The 21,259-nt window shown below is 41.1% G+C and overlaps 1 long non-coding RNA gene across 2 annotated transcripts in view; it reads left to right on the forward strand.

Moving 5' to 3' along the window:
- Positions 1-20,724, forward strand: part of LOC131194290 (uncharacterized) — a 34,341-nt gene extending 13,617 nt beyond the window's left edge. For both annotated transcript variants that reach the window (XR_009154138.1, XR_009154139.1), the window contains exons 2-3: positions 19,240-19,367; positions 20,524-20,724. This is a non-coding gene — a long non-coding RNA (uncharacterized LOC131194290). The remainder of the gene's footprint in view (positions 1-19,239; positions 19,368-20,523) is intronic.
- The last annotated feature ends 535 nt before the right edge of the window (positions 20,725-21,259 follow it).

Consider the following 21,259-nt stretch of genomic DNA (forward strand, 5'->3'; position numbering starts at 1 on the left):
AATTATGAGGTATTGTGGCAGAAGTTATGGAAAGAAATGGAGAGTTGGAAGAAGTTACAACTATCCCTGTTGGGAAGAATAGCGGCTATAAAAATGAATGTTTTGCCCAGGTTTCTATTTTTGTTTCAAATGATACCGGTTCTTAAGAATGACACCAAATTACAGGAATGGCAAAAGGGGTTAATAACTTTGTATGGATGGGCAAAAACCAAGAATAAAATTAAAAATAATGCAGGATATAAGGAAAGGGGGTCTTAAATGCCTAATTTAAAATTGTATTATGAAGCAGTTGTTTTATCATTAATTACTGATTGGATTAATTTAACTGAGGAAAGAGTTTTGAATATAGAAGGTTATGGTTTGTTATATGGGTGGCATGCCTATTTATTATATGATAAGAAAGTAGATAAAATATTTAAAAATAATATAATTAGAAATGCATTATTGAGGGTCTGGAGGAAATATCAATATAAATTAGATGGAAAGATTCCAATATGGGCAATCCCGAGACACATGATAGAAAATATAAATATATATCAAAAGATGGAGGTAGTTACCTATAAAGAACTTCTTTGTATGGAAAAGGGGGAATTACAATTAAAATCCAGAGAAAAGATGGGGGAAGAAGGGAAAAATTATACATGGTTCCAATATGGACAATTACAAGCTAGATGGAAACTAGATCAAAAAATAGGTGTTAAGCAAACTGAGGATAATTTGTTAAAACAAATGAGAGATCAAGGCCAACAGCATATTAAGAGGTTGTATAGTGTATTAGTAGAAATAGACTCAGAGACTGAACTGGTTAAGGATTGTATGATTAAGTGGGCACAAAATTTTCAGCAACCGATTTCCCAAGTTGGCAAAATTTTCAGCAACCGATTTCCCAAGTTGGAAACTTGGGAAAGAATTTGGGTGAGGAATGTTAAATTTACACAAGCGCAAAATATGAGAGAAAATTTTTATAAGATGTTTTATAGATGGCATTTAGACCCCAAAAAGTTGTCATGTATGTATTTTAATGTACAGGCTAAATGTTGGAGATGCGATTGTGAAGATGCCACTTATTACCATATATGGTGGACTTGTAAAAAAGTTAAAGCATTTTGGATTAAAGTATGGTGGATTATGCAGAATATTTTGAAAAAGAAGATTAAGTTTACTCCGCAGTTCTTTTTACTAGGAATAATTATGGACTGTACAGTTATAGAGACTAAATTGATTTTGAACTTAATAACAGCCGCAAGACTTTTGATTGCTCAATATTGGAAGAAAGAAGAATTACCTACAATTGAAGAATGGACACTTAAAGTATCAAATCTGGCAGAAATGGCAAAAATCTCTGCTTATTTGAAAGACTATACACAAGAAAAATATATTTTAGAATGGAAAATGTGGATTGATTATATTCAAAATAAGTATCAGATAAAAAAATATCGAATAGCATATGAGTAAATTTAGGAAATATTTTGTATTAGATATATTTCTGAAGGAGAGGGGAATTGAGAGTGTGATTAAGTGTGGAGACTAGAGATTATAATTTAGGAATTATTTTAGATTATGATTGTTAGTTTTGATACCCTGCATTTTGTTCTGGGAAGTCGGGGTGGGGGCGGGGGTATGGGGGAGGGGAATTGGGGGGTTGAGGCTAGAGATGGAGTGATGGTGAATGTACAGGGATTAATGAAGATGTATAAATATAATTAATGTAGGGTCGGGTCTGCCCAGTTACCATTTTAGAAAGGTGGGGAGGGAGAAAAGAGAGAGTAGGAGGTAGGAAAGAGGAGAAGAGGAAGGAAGAGGGGTAGAAGAGGGAGAAGGAGTGTAGGGTGGAGGGAGGAGAGGATGTAGATAAGAGAAGGAGAGGAAGGTTTGGAAAGAAGGCAGAAGAAGGTAGAAGAGGGAAGAGAGTTAAAAAGGGGGGTGGTGACTGGGCAAGCCCGACTAATTGTATATAATTGTACATTGGATGAATTATTTGTTATGATTGTAAAAATAAAACTTTTTTATAAAAAAAAAAAAACAAGACAGGATAAAAATCTAATAAATAAATCTTAGTATTCACTTTTTCCTCTCAATCATTTCTTATGTTTACAAATAAAGTAATAGGTTATACTGACAACACTGCTTTAAATGCATCTTTGTTAATCCAATAAATGTTCCTCCTATGGGTGTTCCGTAAAATGATATTTTTCATTTTAAAATGATGCAATTCTAGGATTTCTATGTATAACTGCCAATGTGCAAACACTGGTTTTGCATATAGAACCCAACAGTGATTTTTGTAGTATTTATTGTCATCATAAATATCAACATTAAAGGAAATTATCATTTTTGCATTTTGACATAAATGAAGTGTCTGAAGAAGATAAATCCATCATGGAAGTACTTCTTGATTCCTAGATTCTTCTGTTGTCATCCTCTTGATTTTCAATTGTTATGTGCATGTTCAGTAATGTTGGTCATATTTCATTCATTAATCATTTGTTTGAATTTCTTAGAAATATAAAAATTGCTCTCTTTGTAACAGAAATAACCTACTATTTTCTCATGAATTGGGTAATCTTTGAATTCTTTATTCACATAACAGTTTCTTGTGTGATTATTCTACACGGAAAAGGGATTCCTATACTTTTTTGTCAACATACTCCCCTTTAGTCTTAGTGTACACAGTCCCCTAAAATTTCAAACATCAAAATAAACACAAAGAAACAATGAAAACAATATAGTGAAACTTTAGTATATGTTCTATTTGCTTATTTAGATGGAAGGAGTGTTTATTTTGGAGGAAAGGCCATGCTTTAACAATAAAATTTGAATGCATTTATTAAGATCCCTCAACAGTCATAAGGACCTTTCATTCTTAATGAGTCCTTGTGAAAGCTTGGTAACTTAGCAATATACAGAGTAGGAAATACACAGGCATGTTTCCTCAGATTCATTTCATTAAGATAATTCTAATGAATATAGTAGTAAAGCAATTACTTACTTTATTAATTAGCGATAGACATTGCCAGTCCAGATGAACTTGTAGGATTATTGGGCGGTAATGGCTTGTTTAAACATATGTATTTATTGCTTGAGTTTGTGCAATCTAAATGAGGAGTTACAAGCCATAGTGCTTAGGTTTGCTTATATTACAGAATAGAATAGAATAGAATAGAATAGAATAGAATAGAATTTTATTGGCCAAGTGTGATTGGACACACAAGGAATTTGTCTTGGTGCATATGCTCTCAGTGTACATAAAAGAAAAGATACGTTCATGAAGGTACAACATTTACAACACAATTGATGGTCAATATATCAATATAAATCATAAGGATTGCCAGCAACAAGTTATAGTCATACAGTCATAAGTGGAAGAGATTGGTGATGGGAACTATGAAACGATTAATAGTAGTGCAGATTCAGTAAATAGTCTGACAGTGTTGAGGGAATTATTTGTTTAGCAGAGTGATGGCCTTCGGGAAAAAACTGTTCTTGTGTCTAGTTGTTCTGGTGTGCAGTGCTCTATAGCGTCGTTTTGAGGGTAGGAGTTGAAACAGTTTATGTCCAGGATGTGAGTGATCTGCAAATATTTTCACGGCCCTCTTCTTGATTCGTGCAGTATACAGGTCCTCAATGGAAGGCAGGTTGGTAGCAATTATTTTTTCTGCAGTTCTAATTATCCTCTGAAGTCTGTGTTTTTCTTGTTGGGTTTCAGAACCGAACCAGACAGTTATAGAGGTGCAAATGATAGATTACAGAGTGAACCTTACTTGCCCCAATCATTGTGAGAAGGCAAATAGGTGATTGATTTAGGCAATCCAACCCAGAAAGAGGTAAACATTGCTGACACACATATAGGATTTACTGAGAATTTAGGATAAATAGCAAGCGGGACCCGGGAAAAATAGACAAGTTATTATGGCCTCTTACTCCAGCACCTGCCGCTAAGAAGATGCCTCATGCCTTAACTGATAAGAGTCAAACTTCTTCCCTTGTTTTGTTAAGCCACTCCATGTCCCAAAACAGCAGCAGTGCTTTGTGTTCTATTTAACATTTTTGGAATAATATCCCCTTTCCTCCCAGTGCTGGCAGGAGCAACACTTTTAAAAGGGCTAAAGATGTGTAATTTCTGCAGCACCTACTGAATTAGTTCTCTGTCCCTCTACAAATTATATTTTCAGCATCGTTTTTTGTGAATGAAGGTCAATGTAGACCAGAGGTTTTGCCTTCTGAGTTTCAGACTCATGTTGGAGCCCATCTTCTGGGAACTTCTCTGTAGCAAATGCTTTTTGTGTGTGGAAATGAGATTATCTACTTTTGTTTCATGCCTTTTCTGATATTATTGAAAGAAATGCTCACAAAGCAGTGGCCAGGAAAAACAGAAAGCACAAGGTTGTGTTTGTCTTGCAAGTTAACACTATAGCAGAAGTATCATTGCTATTTGAATCTGAGCTTGCGTGTGGTGCTTGCATAAGACACATGGTCCACATGCAAGTGAATTTGATTGATAGAGTGAAAGTTGTGGTTTATAAAGAGAGAAAAAATATACCAAGCAATAATTCCCAGATATATAGAGGGGGAAAAAGAGCAGCCAATGCTATGAACGTATAAGTAAATTAGCAAGAGACAAGAGGGAGATAACGATAGCATAATAGGCAGCTCAGCTGCGGCTGATAAAAGTTTCTAGTGTGAGACATAAGTCACTATATATTTTTCACTTTGTTAAAGTGTCTTCTCCTGAAATATTTATTAACATACAATCTGGGGAAAAATATGATCAAATCAAAAGTTTACAAAGGAAGATATGCACTATACGAAGATACGAAGATATGTTCAACATCTATATGAAGCCGCTGGGTGAGATCATCAGTGGCTTTGGGGTGAGATACCAGCTGTACGCTGACAACACTCAGCTGTACTTCTCCACCCCACGCCACCCCAAGGAAGCTGTTGAAGTGCTGTCCCGGTGTTTGGAAGCCGTATGGGTCTGGATGGGGAGGAACAGGCTCAAGCTCAATCCCTCCAAGACGGAGTGGCTGTGGATGCCGGCACCCCGATTCAGTCAGCTGCAGCCGCAGCTGACTGTGGGAGGCGAGTTATTGGCCCCAAAGGATAGGGTGCGCAACTTGGGTGTTCTCCTGGATGAACGGCTGTCGTTCGAAGATCATTTGACGGCCGTCTCCAGGAGAGCCTTTCACCAGGTTCGCCTGGTGCGCCAGTTGCGCCCCTTCCTTGATCGGGATGCCCTGTGCACAGCCACTCATGTGCTCTTTACCTCCCGCTTGGATTATTGTAACGCTCTCTACATGGGGCTCCCCTTGAGGTGCACCCGGAGGCTTCAGTTAGTCCAGAATGCGGCTGCGCGGGTTATAGAGGGAGCTTCACGTAGCTCCCACATAACACCACTCCTGCGCAGACTGCACTGGCTACCTGTGGTCTTTAGGGTGCACTTTAAGGTTTTGGTTACTACCTTTAAAGCGCTCCATGGCTTAGGGCCTGGGTACTTACAGGACCGCCTGCTGTTACCTCATGCCTCCCACCGACCCGTACGCTCACACAGAGAGGGACTTCTCAGGGTGCTGTCTGCCAAGCAATGTCGGCTGGCGGCCCCCAGGGGAAGAGCCTTCTCTGTGGGGGCCCCTACCCTCTGGAACGAGCTTCCCCCGGGTTTACGCCAAATACCTGACCTTCGGACCTTCCGCCGCGAACTGAAAACACACTTATTTATTCGCGCGGGGCTGGCTTAAATTTTATGGGTTTTTTAAATTTTAAAATTTTTATTATGAATTTTAAATGGGTTTTAGTTTAATATATTTTAAATTTTTTAGGCCAATTATGTAATAAGTTTTTTAATTCGTTTTTAATTGTATATTGCACTGTTTGTTTTATTATGGCTGTACACCGCCCTGAGTCCTTCGGGAGAAGGGCGGTATAAAAATCGAATAAATAATAATAATAATAATAATAAATTAATAATAATAATAATAATAATAATAATAATAATAATAATAATAATAATAATAATAACTTGTCTTGCCCCATCACAACTGAATCATGAAAAAGAAGAAAAAGCCGTTCATGAGCTAAGCTTTAATGGTGGGGGGGAGGGAGGAATTTTATTTCAGAACCATAGGATATGCATCTACAGTATAATGTACGATTTGAATAAGTAACAGCTATTTAAATAACAATGACCTTATGACCCTTCAATATTATTCTAATGGATTGTCATTGTATGAATAACAGTGTTATTGTATGGTTTCTAAAATGGTGTAAGACTCTTGGGTGGTTTTGCTACATGAAGTGAATATTTCTTTACATTTGCTGCATGTATGCATTGCAATGCAAAAGCTTACATTGAATTGTTAAACAAAGATTTATTTGTTTCATCAATTTTATCTTATAAAATTTTTGTGACAAAACAAAACAGATAATTGTTGAGAAAGTGTGGAAAAAATGCTGAGATTAGAAACACCAAGTTTTTAAAATCAGTGACTATCAGGCATGAAAGGCTACATCCATATGTGAAGGTTCAATTAAACTGATTTATTGCTAAAACCCTATGCACAGGAATCTTCTCATCTAGCATTTGGCACCTACTTAGAGTTAGATAAGGGTCAACAACACTCAAAGGGTGTTGGACTTAAGTTTTCTTGAAGCTACATAGAGATTCTAGCCTGATCCCCCTTTCCACTTCACCCCCAATTTTCTTCTCCACTTACTTCTGGCATGAAGGCCAGAAATGGACGGTTGAGCATCATCAATCGCTCAGCCTCCCCCTGGATGTGTACACAGAGGTGGGTTAAGCCGTTCAGCTACAGATTCCTCAGGCAGTGCAGGATGGGGTACCAGGAGCTTGGTTGATCATGGCTTTTCAAGGAAACATTGGTGAAACTGCCAAATCAATGCAGGGTCATGGACACACTCGGCATTCTCCTAAGAGCATTTAGATTCTGGGTAGCTATTCCAAAGGATCAGATACTCTGTATCTTTACATCTTCGCCTAGAGTCCAGTATTTTTTCCACTTCATATTCTACAATTATTGGCAGTGGGTGCAGGTACTGGGACTGCCAGGCACTAGGGTTTTTTCTTTAATGGTGAAAGACCTGATGCACTTGTTTTCCTTGCATCAGAGTGCTCAAACTAACAATAAGGATGTGTAATGCCTTAATCATTGTGAAGTCTATAAAGTTGGTCATTGCCCCCAAATCCACTAACATTTTTTCCCACCTGTGGGGTAGGACAAGGCAACATAAAACTTTGATGGAGATAGTGTTGAGCCTTGTTTAATGTTTTAATAGCCCCTCATGAGAGTTTTTGCAAGAGGGGCTGTTGCCGTTTCCCTTGCTTTGGCCTCAGCATTCAGGGTAGTGTTCTCTGGCACCATGTCTTTCTCCTCTCCTGGGGATTTTGGGAGGGAAGTTTCTCACTATGTGTCCAGGTTCTCAACTGTAAATCTGTTGTGGTCCACCAGCAGCCTGTGGAGCTGACAACGGAGTCGGACAGCGATGAGGCTGAGAAGAGCGTGGGGCAGACCTGGAGGCTGGGGAAGGCCCGGATGAGGGCTCTGTGTCAGAGGCTGAGGGGGGGGCAGGGTCATCGGGAGTGGGGTGCGGACTCCAGAGCCTCCAGAGACAGACAGTGGTGGGGCAGAGGAACAGAAGGAGCCTGTTCCTAATGAACGCATGAGAAGAGCTGCCAGAAGGCAAGAGCAGCTCAAGCAAAGAGAACAACTCGGGAGTAGGGCCAAGAGATGATTGATCCCTCCCATAAGGCTTAAAAAAGACCGGCAACGGTGTTTGGGCTTTGCCGGAAAACAAAATTGATAGCTTCGTCTTCTTGCATTTATTTTTGTATCGGTGTCTTCTGAACATTTGCCAAGAAAGGCCTTTGGCAGTTTGCCTAATTGGACCAAGGTTTGTGATAGGACTGAGGAATTTGTGTTGGGAGGAATTTGCTTTAATTTAGTTGGACTACGCTGAGAATGAAGTAATTCTCAGTTGTTCGAATAAAGTTTGTTTGTTTTTTTACTGACTGAGTTTTCTACTACCTACTTCGGCCTGGGTCACAACAAAATCAAAGGCTGAATCTCTGCATCTATGTGTTCTGTCCTCCTCCACCTCAGTCCGAATGATGGCTTAATTAGTCGGCACTATCAGCTCTGGTGGCAAAAGAGCCAGCGTCTGCCAAGAGCCCTCGTTATCTTCCACGATGCTGGTGAATCACAAACTTCAGCTCTAGTCAATCAATAGATTTGCCTGTTACAAAGAGACACACCAACTCTTGCTGCCTTTTATATCCTGTGGGGTGTGGCTCTATGACTCAGCACTTCCTAGGCCTGCCCCACCCTTGTTTCTGTTGTTCCCTCCTCTCCTGCCTACGAAACCAAGCCTGATTGCTGTCAGCTGGGTCTGCAGGCGTTGCCTGGGGGAGGAAAGAGTTAGGGGATGGAGGCCTCATTATTTCTTCCATCTGGCCTGCTTCTGGCTCCTGGAGCTGAGCCAGGGGAGCCGGTGTTCCTGAGGTAAGTCCTGATGGCCCTTCCCCCTCACTTTCCAAGTCACTTTCTGGCAGCAGGGCCGGCTCGGGGGGCGCAGACACAATGCTATGTCTTTCTACTGTAGCTGGTGAATATCTTGTCCTTCCTGTTTGCATGGGTTCCTATCCTCCCTGCTCAGTCTCTATTGGCAGCAGAAGAAAGAAGGTTGAATGTTGGCTGCCTCTGATGACCAAACTGGGTTTGAATCTCATCCAAACATGAGTCAGTGATAATGCAGATCTGGTAGGTTTGGTTTAGAGTCTCTGGACTCCTTGCCTGATGAGCTCAGCAGCAATCTGATCATTCAGACCTTGTCTAAAGTGAGCCATCAGGGCTGCTTCATTCTAATATGTCTGCTGTGATCGATATGAATACAGATATTGTGTTTCCCTGAAAATACGACCTACCCCCAAAATAAGTCCTAGCCTGGTTTTTGAAGGGTTGGCCTAATATAAACCCTACCCCAAAAAGAAGCCTTAGTGAAGGGGGTGAGCGTGGCCAGCACAGGAGACAGCTCTTCCCTTCCCTGGTCACCTGAGTCCCTGGGTATGTGCCACCTGATTCTGTTGGTGAATTTGGCAGGTCTCTATAATCTCTTTTATTGGATTTCCAAAGTAGCCTCTGAAGTTAATAATGAAGTTTTGATAGTTATCCATAATCAAGTCATCAAATTTGTTGATTGAGAGTGTAAAATTGTGTTGTTGTTTTTTTAAAAAGCAAACTTTCAATAGATACAATTCTAAGCATTTCAAGTCTACTCAAAAATAAAATTATGGATATTACTAAAAATTCTATATAAGGTTCAAAACTCATCCAAATATATTTAAAACATTTTGAACACCCTAGAACTGTATTAAATTCTAACATGGTGTCATTAAAAGGACTTTAATAGGACAACATTATCTGACAGAATTCAATATATGATTTATGCATGTGATTTTTCTTCCAATGGTAGAAAAAGCATGTTGAGCGCATACACACACAAACAGAGAGAGGGGGGAGAAGGAGAGAGAGACAGCGCCAATTAGAATTTTTCACATGCCGCTTGGATGATTAACACAGTTTTGGACCATATCACAGATTTCTGATCCAATGTTTGAATTCATTCATGCTGATGCAAGGGAATCTTTCCATCTGTAGCTTTGCTTTGCAATACATGTTGAAGACCATATGGCTGTGTTTGGCATTTCCCAGCACCTTGTCAATGTTTTCCTGCAACTATCCCACCTCCTGCTGAATCTAAGTCTTCAAGAAATATCTTTGCTTCTCCTGAGTATAATGGAATAGCCTCGCACAATTAATGCTTTGTCCTTGAATCAGATAAGATATAGGTTTGCAAAATTAGCTCTAAATATGAAAATCCAGCCTCTATTGACCAGCATCAGAGATTTATCTTTGATTCTTTTCCCTAGATTGGTCTTAAAAAGAAAATCTATACTTCAATTCATGACATCCTGTTTCTTTTTAATGAATGATCTGGATAAAGAATTAAACAGATATATAATTGGCTGATGAAACAAAACAGTTTGAATTGGATAGAATTTGAAGAAAACTATATAATTAAATCATATTAAAATCTCAGCTGAAAAGAGAAGAAAAATATAATTCAGTAAAATAATGACATTATTACACATGACTAAATGTACAAAATTGAACCAATGGGATAAAAGCTAGTAGATGAAAAGGACACAGGGCCAAATTCTAATGAATCACGCTAACGTTTGCTGTATATTACAGGAATAAAAACTAAAGATATAAATTAGAAATGAGTTAGCATATATACTGAAATAAAGACAGAAAACGACAATATTACCTTTGTTTGCTATTGATTATCTCATTTGAAAACTTACCCTTAACTGAGATCTTATGTTAGACAAATCAGTAACAAATAAATGAAAATTCAATTACATAAGTGATGGTTTGCTATCTCTAAATGGTCCTCCAAGCCTTGTCACCTCACAGCAAGACTATTGCAATACACCCTACAAAAGGGTGCCCTTAAAGATCACTTGGAAGCGACAACTAGTCTACAGTAAACAGTACAGGAAGCATGCCCATGTGAACCACTGTTCTGTGAACTGCACTAATTGCCAATCAATTTCTGGATACAATTCAAGGCGCTGGCTATCATTTAAATACCCATTCATCAAATAGTGCCGATTATCTATGAGGGAAGGCTCTCCCAACTCCCGTTGTGTAGCCTGATGCCAAGCTATGGCCCCTTGGGAACCAGGTCATGTAAGCAGTGGGCAACCGCATGCACACACGCAAAGCTGTATTTATGTAATGGTGCACGTGTACACACAAAATCATGCCATCCCCCCGCCACTAACATCCATCTACAGAACTGGAAAGGTAGAGGACCGATGCGGTAGGGGATTGTCTATCTCTCATTATTTGTTTCCATCTGGTAAAACTGGGCAGAGTCAGTATGCTTCAAGTACCTTTAATCAAAGAATACCATCTCTCAGAAGTGCAACTTCTCTGTCTTCTGGAATGATATCCCCCAGAGAAAGCAGCAACTCTGGTGAAAGTCTTGACTGTTTTCCTAGGGTAGGATGTTTGTGGAACTCTATTATTTATGTTTTCTGTTTGAGGAAGTATGTTTGTCCAGACAAAAGAATTCTTCCAATTGGTTCTTTTTTAATTGTTTCTTACTTTTCATGTAGGCTGGTCAGAATTGTATTAGAGTCAGGTCACCTCTAAATTTCATAAATAAATACATATGACTTTTCATTTATTGAAAGAATGTTTAGATAACTTATCAAGAGGCAATGTGTTAAATTTGAAGGAATATATTAATTCTGAATGTTAAAAATCATCCTCTCACAGAGAGTTAATTGAGTAATAAGGTATTACGTGCTGAAACAGAATTATGTTCCTTTTTGGAGGGTTTTTTAAAAGCTTTTTTTTTTTTTGGTATTGGGAATACCAGGTGCTGAAAAAAATAATCCATTAAGTGTCTTCCACTCTTATGATTCTACTATTACTAGAAAAGAGGTTCACTGCTTTTAGAAGAGAGATTGCTGTATGACTCTCCTCTAGCAGTGGCAGCTAGAATTAGATTTGGTTTGAAATATGACTTCTGTGAAAGAGTTATGGGAACCTGTCTGATTTCCACCAATCTGCATGGGAACTTGGAGTATGGAACGTGGCTTGCCAGAGGGTAGTATTTGAAGGACACACTAGACGTTAGGTATGTGCTACACTGAAGAAGTAGACCGTAGATCAACAGATCTGTAAAAACAGTTCTCAGTTCAACAGTTCAGTAAGACAAATCCACAATACAACAGAAGATAAGAGTGCAAGTGATTGGTAAATCACATATTTACTGCAGGAAAATAGAATGATAAACTGCAGAGTCATTTCAGTACCAACCTGAATATTCTCAGATCATAAAGATATTAAAATTATTTAATCAAGATAGTGTACATAATTTGGCATAGGTAGTACAGTTATTCATAGATTTCACAGATTCTCTATATGATTAAAAGCACTATAAATTATGCACTATGTTGACCATAATGATAGTAAATATAGGATTAAAAGGTTCTTTCCTGAACTAATTGCTTTAGATATTGTCCTCAGGCAATCAACATCCCTTGAGAAGTTTCTTGAATTCATCAACATCAGACAGATACAGTACTTGCCTTCCAACCAACCTTACCATGAACTCTATTGCTTAAGGCAACAGAGTTTGGCAAATTGGGAATTATGTGAGTTTTTAGTTCAGAATATCTGGAAGGGATCCAGGTATAAAAGGCTGTCATTTAAAGGCTAAATTGCATTATTTTCAGTGCGAATGTAATTAGATTGTGACAATTGCGCCTGAAACACAGCGGTAATAGTAGAGTTGTGCTTCCTGATTTCTCCTGCCAAATTCTTCTTTTCACAACATTTATTAGTTATGTAAAACTCTGCATTTCACAGATTCAATTGGCTTTAGAAGCCTATTTTGCAGACTTGAGAGTCAGAACTTTCAAAAGAGCTCTATAAAACATAAAAATCCGAAACATATCTATGGCATTATTTTCCTTTGTTTTCTGGCACTCAAAATATAGCTTAACTTCTCAACCACATCTCCCTATAGTAGCAACAAATAAAGGCCCTTCTCCATTAAATAGATATTTCATTTATAAAAAAAAGAAAAAAAACCCCACAAAAAACAGTAATTATGCATTAGGATATTCTAGGATGAGGAAATAACCAATCACTGATTAAAAGACCATAAGGAAAAAAATGGCTTTGCCCACCCCCTCCCTCCCTCCCTCTCCTTGCCATATAAGGCAATAATGAATATTAAACCCATAAGACATGTACACTACTTATTGGATTATTCATGTTTACTGTAACGATCCCTATGCTGGTATATCCTGCTGTGGGACAAATCCAATTATTATTGCATAAACTTTTTACTTACTGGTCTCCTACTTATTATTATAGTACAGTATTATGGAATTGTTATTCTATGATACTACACCAGGAAACAAAAGTCAATTCTTTTATTCATAATAATACTGTGAAGGTCCATGAAATTATTTGGAGCTGAAATTCCCCATTTTCTATGGTAAAATAGGTTATGCCAATAAGATAAAAAATATATAAGTAAATGTGTGATAATACCAAAACTAATTTTGCATAGAGTATTATCCCATATTAAAAATAATAATCTCACCTGCTGGAACAATTAGACAAAAGTATTTAGTCCTTGTACTCTTTCACGCATGTTCTTTTCCTAATAGCAACTAAATTATTTTGACATCAAGAAAGATCATTCCATAAAATGCATTTCAATTCTAGATAATAAAATAGAAGTAGAATAAAATAGAATAATAAAATAATTAATTTGTTTTCACAACATTCAAAATGGAGCTACTTGAGGTGACTGCTTTATTCTTCCTGATAGCATAATCTAAGACATTATGTTTGTGTAGTCTAAGAACTATACAAACATAATGTTGCAGCAACCTGGACAGAACAGAAAGGCTGTGTCGCACTTGAGGGAAAATTTGGAGGACACGCCAGCTGAGAACATACGTGCACTGTGTGGGGAACAGGCTAAAACAGAATAGCTCTGTAAATAGTTGTTCCCCAAGAAGTAGTTAATTGTTAAGCGAGAGTTAAAGACGTATAATTATTAATCAACACATACTGCATGAAACATTCCTGCCACTAGAGTTTCTATCCCAGTTATATTTTGAGAAAGCAGGACTGAGATTAATAATTACCTCATTTTTAGATGCACATGAACTCTCCTGTCCGTAGGCATGCAAAAAAATAATAATAACCCCCCACCACCAAACTACCAATGTTCATCAATCCCAAACTCATTAGAGAAATAATCCAGGAAAGCGAAGATTGAATCTACTAATTATGGATGTTTTAAAACAAATTTATTAGAGCAATAATTTAAATAACTAGTTCAAATTATCAGCTAAGCTAACGAAGAGTCATATTCCAGTCTCTGTGCAACTTTTATAGAATTAAAGCAAGCAGCTGTAATGAAAGGAACTGAGTATGTATTGCAAGCAGCACAGCAGATGCAGGAGCCTGAAAGGCTCAAAGAATTTTACATATTGAATAGAAAATATTAGTATCTGCCATGTAATAGCATTGATATGACAAATGCTTTCCTGTTAAAATACTGCAGGATTAGAATTGACATGTTTATCCTGGATGGATTCTTAAAACTCCACTTTCTGTTACAGTAAACATTGGCAAAGTTTCCTTTTATGTGCAAGAAACCTATAATATAACAATGGAATATTCATTACTGTAGTTGAAGAAAAATTATGGTACTATGAAATGCAGTTAATCTTGTGGAATCCTGGGAGCGCACGTCGCCGGCTAGAGCCTTGCCAACAGCAAGCGGCTGCTGATTGGCCGCGGCGCGAGCCGGATTGAAAGCGGGAAAACAGAGAGCCGCTATTGGTGTAGCTTCTGACAGGAGCCCTATTTAAGAGCTGTCAGCGAGGCTCGCCCTGTTCTTTGTTTTAGTTGTTGCTTGTTCTGGTTTTCCAACCAGCGCCGTTGCGCTGGTAATAAATAACGTTGTGAATGCACTCCTCAGCTGTCTCATTTCCCACTCCTCATAATATATAATACTGGCGACGAAGGTGGGATACTGAGGAGCTAAGAGCAAAAAACAACAACAGTAAGAGCGGCTAGCGTCGGCTCATCCAGTCGATCGCCCAGAATGGCAACCCAACCTGTTTTCGGCCCGTTTGAGCCGGCCGCCGAAACTTGGGACGATTTCATTGAGCGCTTTGAGTGTTACCTACAGGCTAATGATTACACGGAAATGTCCAAGGTGAGGAAGAAGGGGTATTTTCTCAGTTTTTGTGGTCGCGAAATGTTCAAGACAGCCAAAGCTTTGGTGGCCCCTCAGCAGCTTCGAGATGTCCCTTGGGAGGTCCTGCTGGACAAGTTGACAAACCACTACGCCCCTGCACCCTCACGGATTGCCAGAAGGCATGTTTTCCGCCGCCGTTTTCAGCGGGACGGAGAATCTATAGCTGATTTCATAGCCTCCCTCAGGTCAGCAGCCTCACAATGTGACTTTAGTGACCTAGATGATGCCTTGCTAGAGCAACTGGTGAACGGGGTTCGCGACATGAGGCTGCAAAGGCGGTTATTGGCTCGCAGAGAACTGACCCTAACATCGGCTATCGATGAAGCCCAAGCAAGCGAAATGTCGGAAAAATCAGCGTCGGAACTACAAAGCTTCAATACTTCCCGGGGACCCCCATCTGCGGAGTCCACTGTCCACCAAGCAGAATCTGAGGGCACCGAATCATCGGATGACAGCAACAGCGTGAGTCGCCTCAGAGCCGCGCAAAAGAAGAAACGGGCCCCTACGGCCAATCCGTTCACCCTCAAGTGCGCGGGCTGCGGTGAGAAACATGACAGGGCAACCTGTCGCTTCAAGACCACAATCTGCCTGAGGTGCGGAAAAAGGGGTCACTTGGCAAAAGTTTGCCGGGCCGTACTGCGTACAGCGGAGGAGTGGGACACGACACTACTAGCGACGCATGGGGGGAACCGACAAGAAGCAGGAAACCCTTTAATAAACCCTTCGCTCGGCGAACCGAATGCCATGAAGTTAACCATGCCACCGCGACAAAAGCCTCCAACAAGCTCTACCTCACAGTAAATCTGGAAGGGGTTCCCTGCAAATTTGAAGTTGACACGGGGTCTTCTAAATCTCTAATTTCCTGGACTGCGCTAAAACAAGTGATACCAAAATTGTCTAAAAGTCACCTCAAGCAGTGCGATGTTAGCCTAAGGGACTACCAAGGCCACCCCATTCCAGTTGAGGGATGCGACCTTTTCAACGTCAGCCATGGCCGATTTTCGGGGCGTCTTCCCCTAGTTGTGGTGAAGGGCAACCTACCCAGCCTACTTGGCCTTGATTGGTTTGAGGCATTCGGCCTCAATGTCTTAGGGATCCATTCTACCACAGCTGGTCCGTTTGAGGATGTTCTACAAGAATTTTCCGACGTGTTTGACGGCAAATTAGGTGAATATAAGGGGAAGCCTGTGTCTTTTCATTTAGACCCCCAAATTGCCCCTATCCGGTTAAAAGCTCGGAGGGTGCCGTTCGCACTGAGGCAGAAGGTGGATTTAGAGATTGATAGGCTTATCGCGCAGGGAGTTCTAGAGCAGGTGGAGCATTCCCCTTGGGAAACCCCTATTGTGGTTCCTATTAAGCAGGACGGATCCATAAGGATCTGCGCTGATTACAAGGGAACCATCAATAGGGCCTTACAGGCCAACCGTGCCGGTCCCTGTGGTGCAGCACCTGTTGCACTCACTGGGACAGGGAACCCTATTTGCCAAGCTTGACTTGGCACAGGCATACCAGCAGTTGCCAGTCGACGGCGGCGGCAATGGCACAGACTATAGTTACACACGGGGGCTTTTAAGTGCAAAAGGCTTCAATTTGGCGTTAAGCGTGGCCCCTGGTTGTTCCAGAGTCTCATGGAGCGATTGCTCCATGGACTCGAGGGTGTCGTTCCCTACTTTGACGACATCCTAATTTCCGCCATTAATCACGCTGACCTGCGCGCGAAGCTGAGAGCTGTTCTACAGAGGATCAGGTCAGCTGGACTTAAGTTAAAAAGACAGAAATGCAAGTTCGGAGTATCAGAGGTGGAGTTCTTGGGATTCCTGGTGGACTCCCAGGGCATCCACCCCACTCCCTCCAAGATAGAAGCAATCCAGAAGGCTCCGACTCCGACTAATAAAGCTGAACTGCAGGCTTTTCTGGGATTACTAAATTTCTATGCCATATTTCTGCCACACAAGGCATCCGTGGCAGAGCCTTTACATCGGCTCTTGGATACCAAATCTCCGTGGCATTGGGGGCGGAAAGCTAAAACAGCTTTCCGGGCTGTGAAGGATTTACTCACGTCCTCATCTGTGTTGGTCCAATACGATCCCCTTCAACCGGTTTCCCTTTCGTGTGATGCCTCTCCGTACGGAATTGGGGCAGTCCTGAGCCACCTCCTTCCCAACGGCTCTGAGGCTCCAATTGCCTATTATTCCAGGACGCTATCAGCGGCCGAACGGAATTATAGTCAATTGGATAAAGAGGCGTTGGCAGCGGTGGCAGGAATCAAGAGATTCCACGACTATTTGTACGGGCGATTCTTCCTTTTGATCACCGACCATAAGCCCCTTTTGGGTTTGCTGGCTGGGGACCGTCAAACTCCACCCATATTGTCGCCGCGCATGTCTAGATGGACAGAGTTTTTGGCGGCGTATAATTACCGTTTATACGTTTATACAGGCAGCATGAACTGTCTGTGCTGAAAGGATGCTTATTGTGGGGCACCAGGGTAGTGGTGCCCGCGGCGGTTAGGGCACCGGTATTAGATAGCCTTCACAACGCCCACCCCGGCATTGTACGAATGAAGGCTCTGGGCCGCAGCTATGTGTGGTGGCCTAAATTAGACCACGACATAGAGCTGTGGGTATCCAGATGCCAGCGCTGCCAATTGTCCAGACCTGACCCCCCGGCGGCCACTGTTAGGGAATGGGAAGTCCCCCGGGCGCCTTGGTCCAGAATCCATTTGGATTTTGCTGGACCATATATGGGTCAAAACTTCCTAGTTATAGTCGACGCCTATTCCCGATGGGTGGAAGTCACACTCATGCCATCCACCACTGCGGAGGCTACCATCAGGGTCTTGGAAAAACTCTTTGCTACCCATGGGTTGCCCGACGTAGTGGTATCGGATAACGGCCCTCAGTTCGCAGCGGCACCTTTCCAGATCTTTTTAGCCAAGCATGGCATCCGGCATGCGCCCACGGCGCCGTTCCACCCGGCGGCTAACGGCCGAGCTGAACGGGCGGTAAGGTCAGTCAAGGAAACGTTGGGCCGTTTGGGCCCTGCCAATTGGCATGCGAGGATCTGCCAGTTCCTAATGGCCCAGCATGCTACACCGTGCCCGGACTCCAACCTAAGTCCCGCCGAATTACTAATGGGGCGGCGGATCAGAACAGCCCTTGATCGATTGCACCCTGTCTATTGCCCCGACCAACGTCCTGACTGGGGGGGTGACACAAGGACCTTCAAAGCAGGGGATCCAGTTTTTGCAAGGAACTATGGGTCGCCGCTCAAATGGGTGGCCGGCCACATAATAAGTATAACGGGACCCTGTTCTTACAGGGTCAAATTGGTCGACGGACGAGAGTGGCGACGCCACATAAATCAACTCCGGGGGCGAATGACACTACCCCAGGTGGAGGAACAACAACATCCTTCACCTAATCGGAATGACTACCAGGCCCCCAGACCACGACTACCAGAGCCGTTCGACGACCAGGCCCCCGTACCCCCGCTAGCCGTTAAGGAGGGACACCAACCCTCAGAACCGGAAGCGTTCTCGTCGGAAAACTTACCGGAGGAACCGGGTTCCAGGTCGTCGACGAAACCAGCGTCAGCAGCCCCAGTTAGGCCCGGCATGGCCTTCACAACTCCTCCTCTGCCAAGCACCGCCCCGGAATTAAGGAGGTCTGGGCGGAGCCGCCGTCGGCCAGCCTATCTGGCTGATTACGCATGTGCTAACTGGGAAGGGAGGGGTGTGGAATCCTGGGAGCGCACGTCGCCAGCTAGAGCCTTGCCAACAGCAAGCGGCTGCTGATTGGCCGCGGCGCGAGCCGGATTGAAAGCGGGAAAACAGAGAGCCGCTATTGGTGTAGCTTCTGACAGGAGCCCTATTTAAGAGCTGTCAGCGAGGCTCGCCCTGTTCTTTGTTTTAGTTGTTGCTTGTTCTGGTTTTCCAACCAGCGCCGTTGCGCTGGTAATAAATAACGTTGTGAATGCACTCCTCAGCTGTCTCATTTCCCACTCCTCATAATATATAATAAATCTGACAAAATGGCATTTGTCACTCATTCAATCTTCTCTGTGACCTGTGCTACTCTCATTTTGTTTTTTCTTTAACAAAACTGGAATTGTTATGTTTTACCCCCTTCCCCCATCTTTCCATGTCAGTAAAGAGATTTAAATTTCAGGCCTGCTTGTGTCATTATTGTGTCTTTTTGAACAATAGGGGCAACTTTTGGACAAATGTAGAAGCAAATAGATCTTTTTGAGACTGATTAGTGCTGTGACGCTTTATTTATTGCTCTAGCTTTTCTTTCAGATTCTAGAGCTAGTTTACAGAACTATCAATTAATTCTGTTTCTTTTTGTATTTAAGATGAACAGAGAAGATGTGACTCTGAAATTCAAAAACTCAATATATTTAGAATACACAAAGTAACATATTTAAAAGCCCTGCTCCTGCTAGAAATGCCCTCTGAATGTTTCTGCTGATACTACACAAAGGTAAGACAACCTAAGTTACCGTTCCCACAGCAACCGCCTCCTCAATCTCTTATATGCAGATAGCTCCCTGAATCCCACAATGGCTCCTGCTTTTAATTCTGGCACTGGAAAGGTTATAGGAGTCTAAACTCATACCCATCACCCAAAGTAGCTCTAAGAAAGATGCAAGGAAATTAAACATGTTACGTTGTAGTGTTCTGTGAAAAGTCCTCTGACCTATGAAGGGCTGAGAAATATTCTCTGTCACATGATAAAATTAATACTGATGTGTTAGAATTATTGAAAAAAAATTAACTACTATTCCACTCTCTGCCCCATTTAGAATGTAAGAAGTATCTGATATTCAGTGATACTGGAATGATGATTCATAGTGTTTTAAGTAAGTCTTGAAGAGGATCCAAACACATACAGAGCAATCACTTCTAAGTAATCTGCCTGCTCTTTAGGTTCCCTTAGAGAGAATTTCTCTATGCTTTACACATAATGAAGCACATTTATTTAATTCAGATTCAGAAGGCTCCACAACTTCCGACTTCCAAAGGATTCTGGGTAGCTTGCATAATTAAAATGGGGGGGGGGAATGAGAGGGAGAGGAAGAGAGAAAAGGCTATGTATGCCTGGGCACAAAAATTCCCAGGGTCTCAACAAAAAAACCTCACCCAGACTTAGGAGCAAAGCCAAGTTTTCAAAAACTTGTGGAACCTTTATAGAATTGTGCAGATTTCTGGGGTTTGGGGGAGGTGAATGCTGTTCTTCAGAGTCAAACCAAGAGAAAGGATATTTTGTGTAGTTCTATTGACATCATGGAATACTATATTTGATGAGGTTATAGTACCTGCTCCTTTACTTCAATACCAATATTTACTGGAAAAAAGTATTTCCCTTAGCACTTGATATCTAATCATGCTCTTCCAGTATTCATAGCTGCTAGTTGTGCATGTTATATATTTTAAGATATTTTAATATTTAAAATTATATATCTGTTAATTAAATTTAAAAATGTATCAAAATATTGTAATACAACACACAGCCAGAGATGCATAGCTAAACAGTTACTTAGAGCCTTTTGGGAACTGACTGGAATATAAACCTCAGAAATAAATAACAGGAAATCCATTATTTCTGTGAATAAATATTTTCCCCCTTTTTCCCCAAGAGAACCTTGGATCAGGACTGCAGGTGAATGAAACAGAGGACAACCTAGCTGAATGAAATGGTTTCATATCAGCCTAACAATTTCATGGTGATCATGCATTCTTTCCAAAAACAAAAATATCTATGGGAGAAATCTGGATGGCTGAAACAAACAAGTCTTCCTGCACTAGAGGGCTAAAGATATCAGCAGCAGCCTGATCCAGCAGAAAACTATCTCTGAGCCAATAAAGCTTGTCTGTTCACCACTATCCCCAAGTTTGCAATTTGTTTCCTATAATTGAAAATAAAAATTTGCTAATTACCAATAAGCAAATGACATAAACACACAACTGTAATTATATGGGGCAGAATAAGGGGGTCAAAGGAAAAAAAATACTTCCTGATTCCAATTTAGATACTATTCAGAACATCTTACATATTCATCCAAGTTAATTGGTTCTTGGGATGGAGCTGGTGGAAGCTATTCCAAAAATTTTCTTCCTCTCATAAGTAGCAAATTCTCTATTTTCCAGCGATTAGAGCAGGGAGCAACAGTGGATCATCTTCAACCCTCTTGGCTCTTGTCAACCAATGCAGAAGGGGTGGGTGACAATTTCACTGCGCTTTGCAACCTGTTAGATTCTTCTACCATTATTTATAATTTAAAAACCCCTATCATTAAAACAAAACATCAGTGCATTACCAGACAATGTGAAAGCTCTAAGACTGATGCAGCTAATCAAGGGGACAGGCCTGGC

This window comes from Ahaetulla prasina, chromosome 3, assembly GCF_028640845.1.
Source record: "Ahaetulla prasina isolate Xishuangbanna chromosome 3, ASM2864084v1, whole genome shotgun sequence".
In the NCBI taxonomy this organism is placed as follows: Eukaryota; Metazoa; Chordata; class Lepidosauria; order Squamata; family Colubridae; genus Ahaetulla; species Ahaetulla prasina.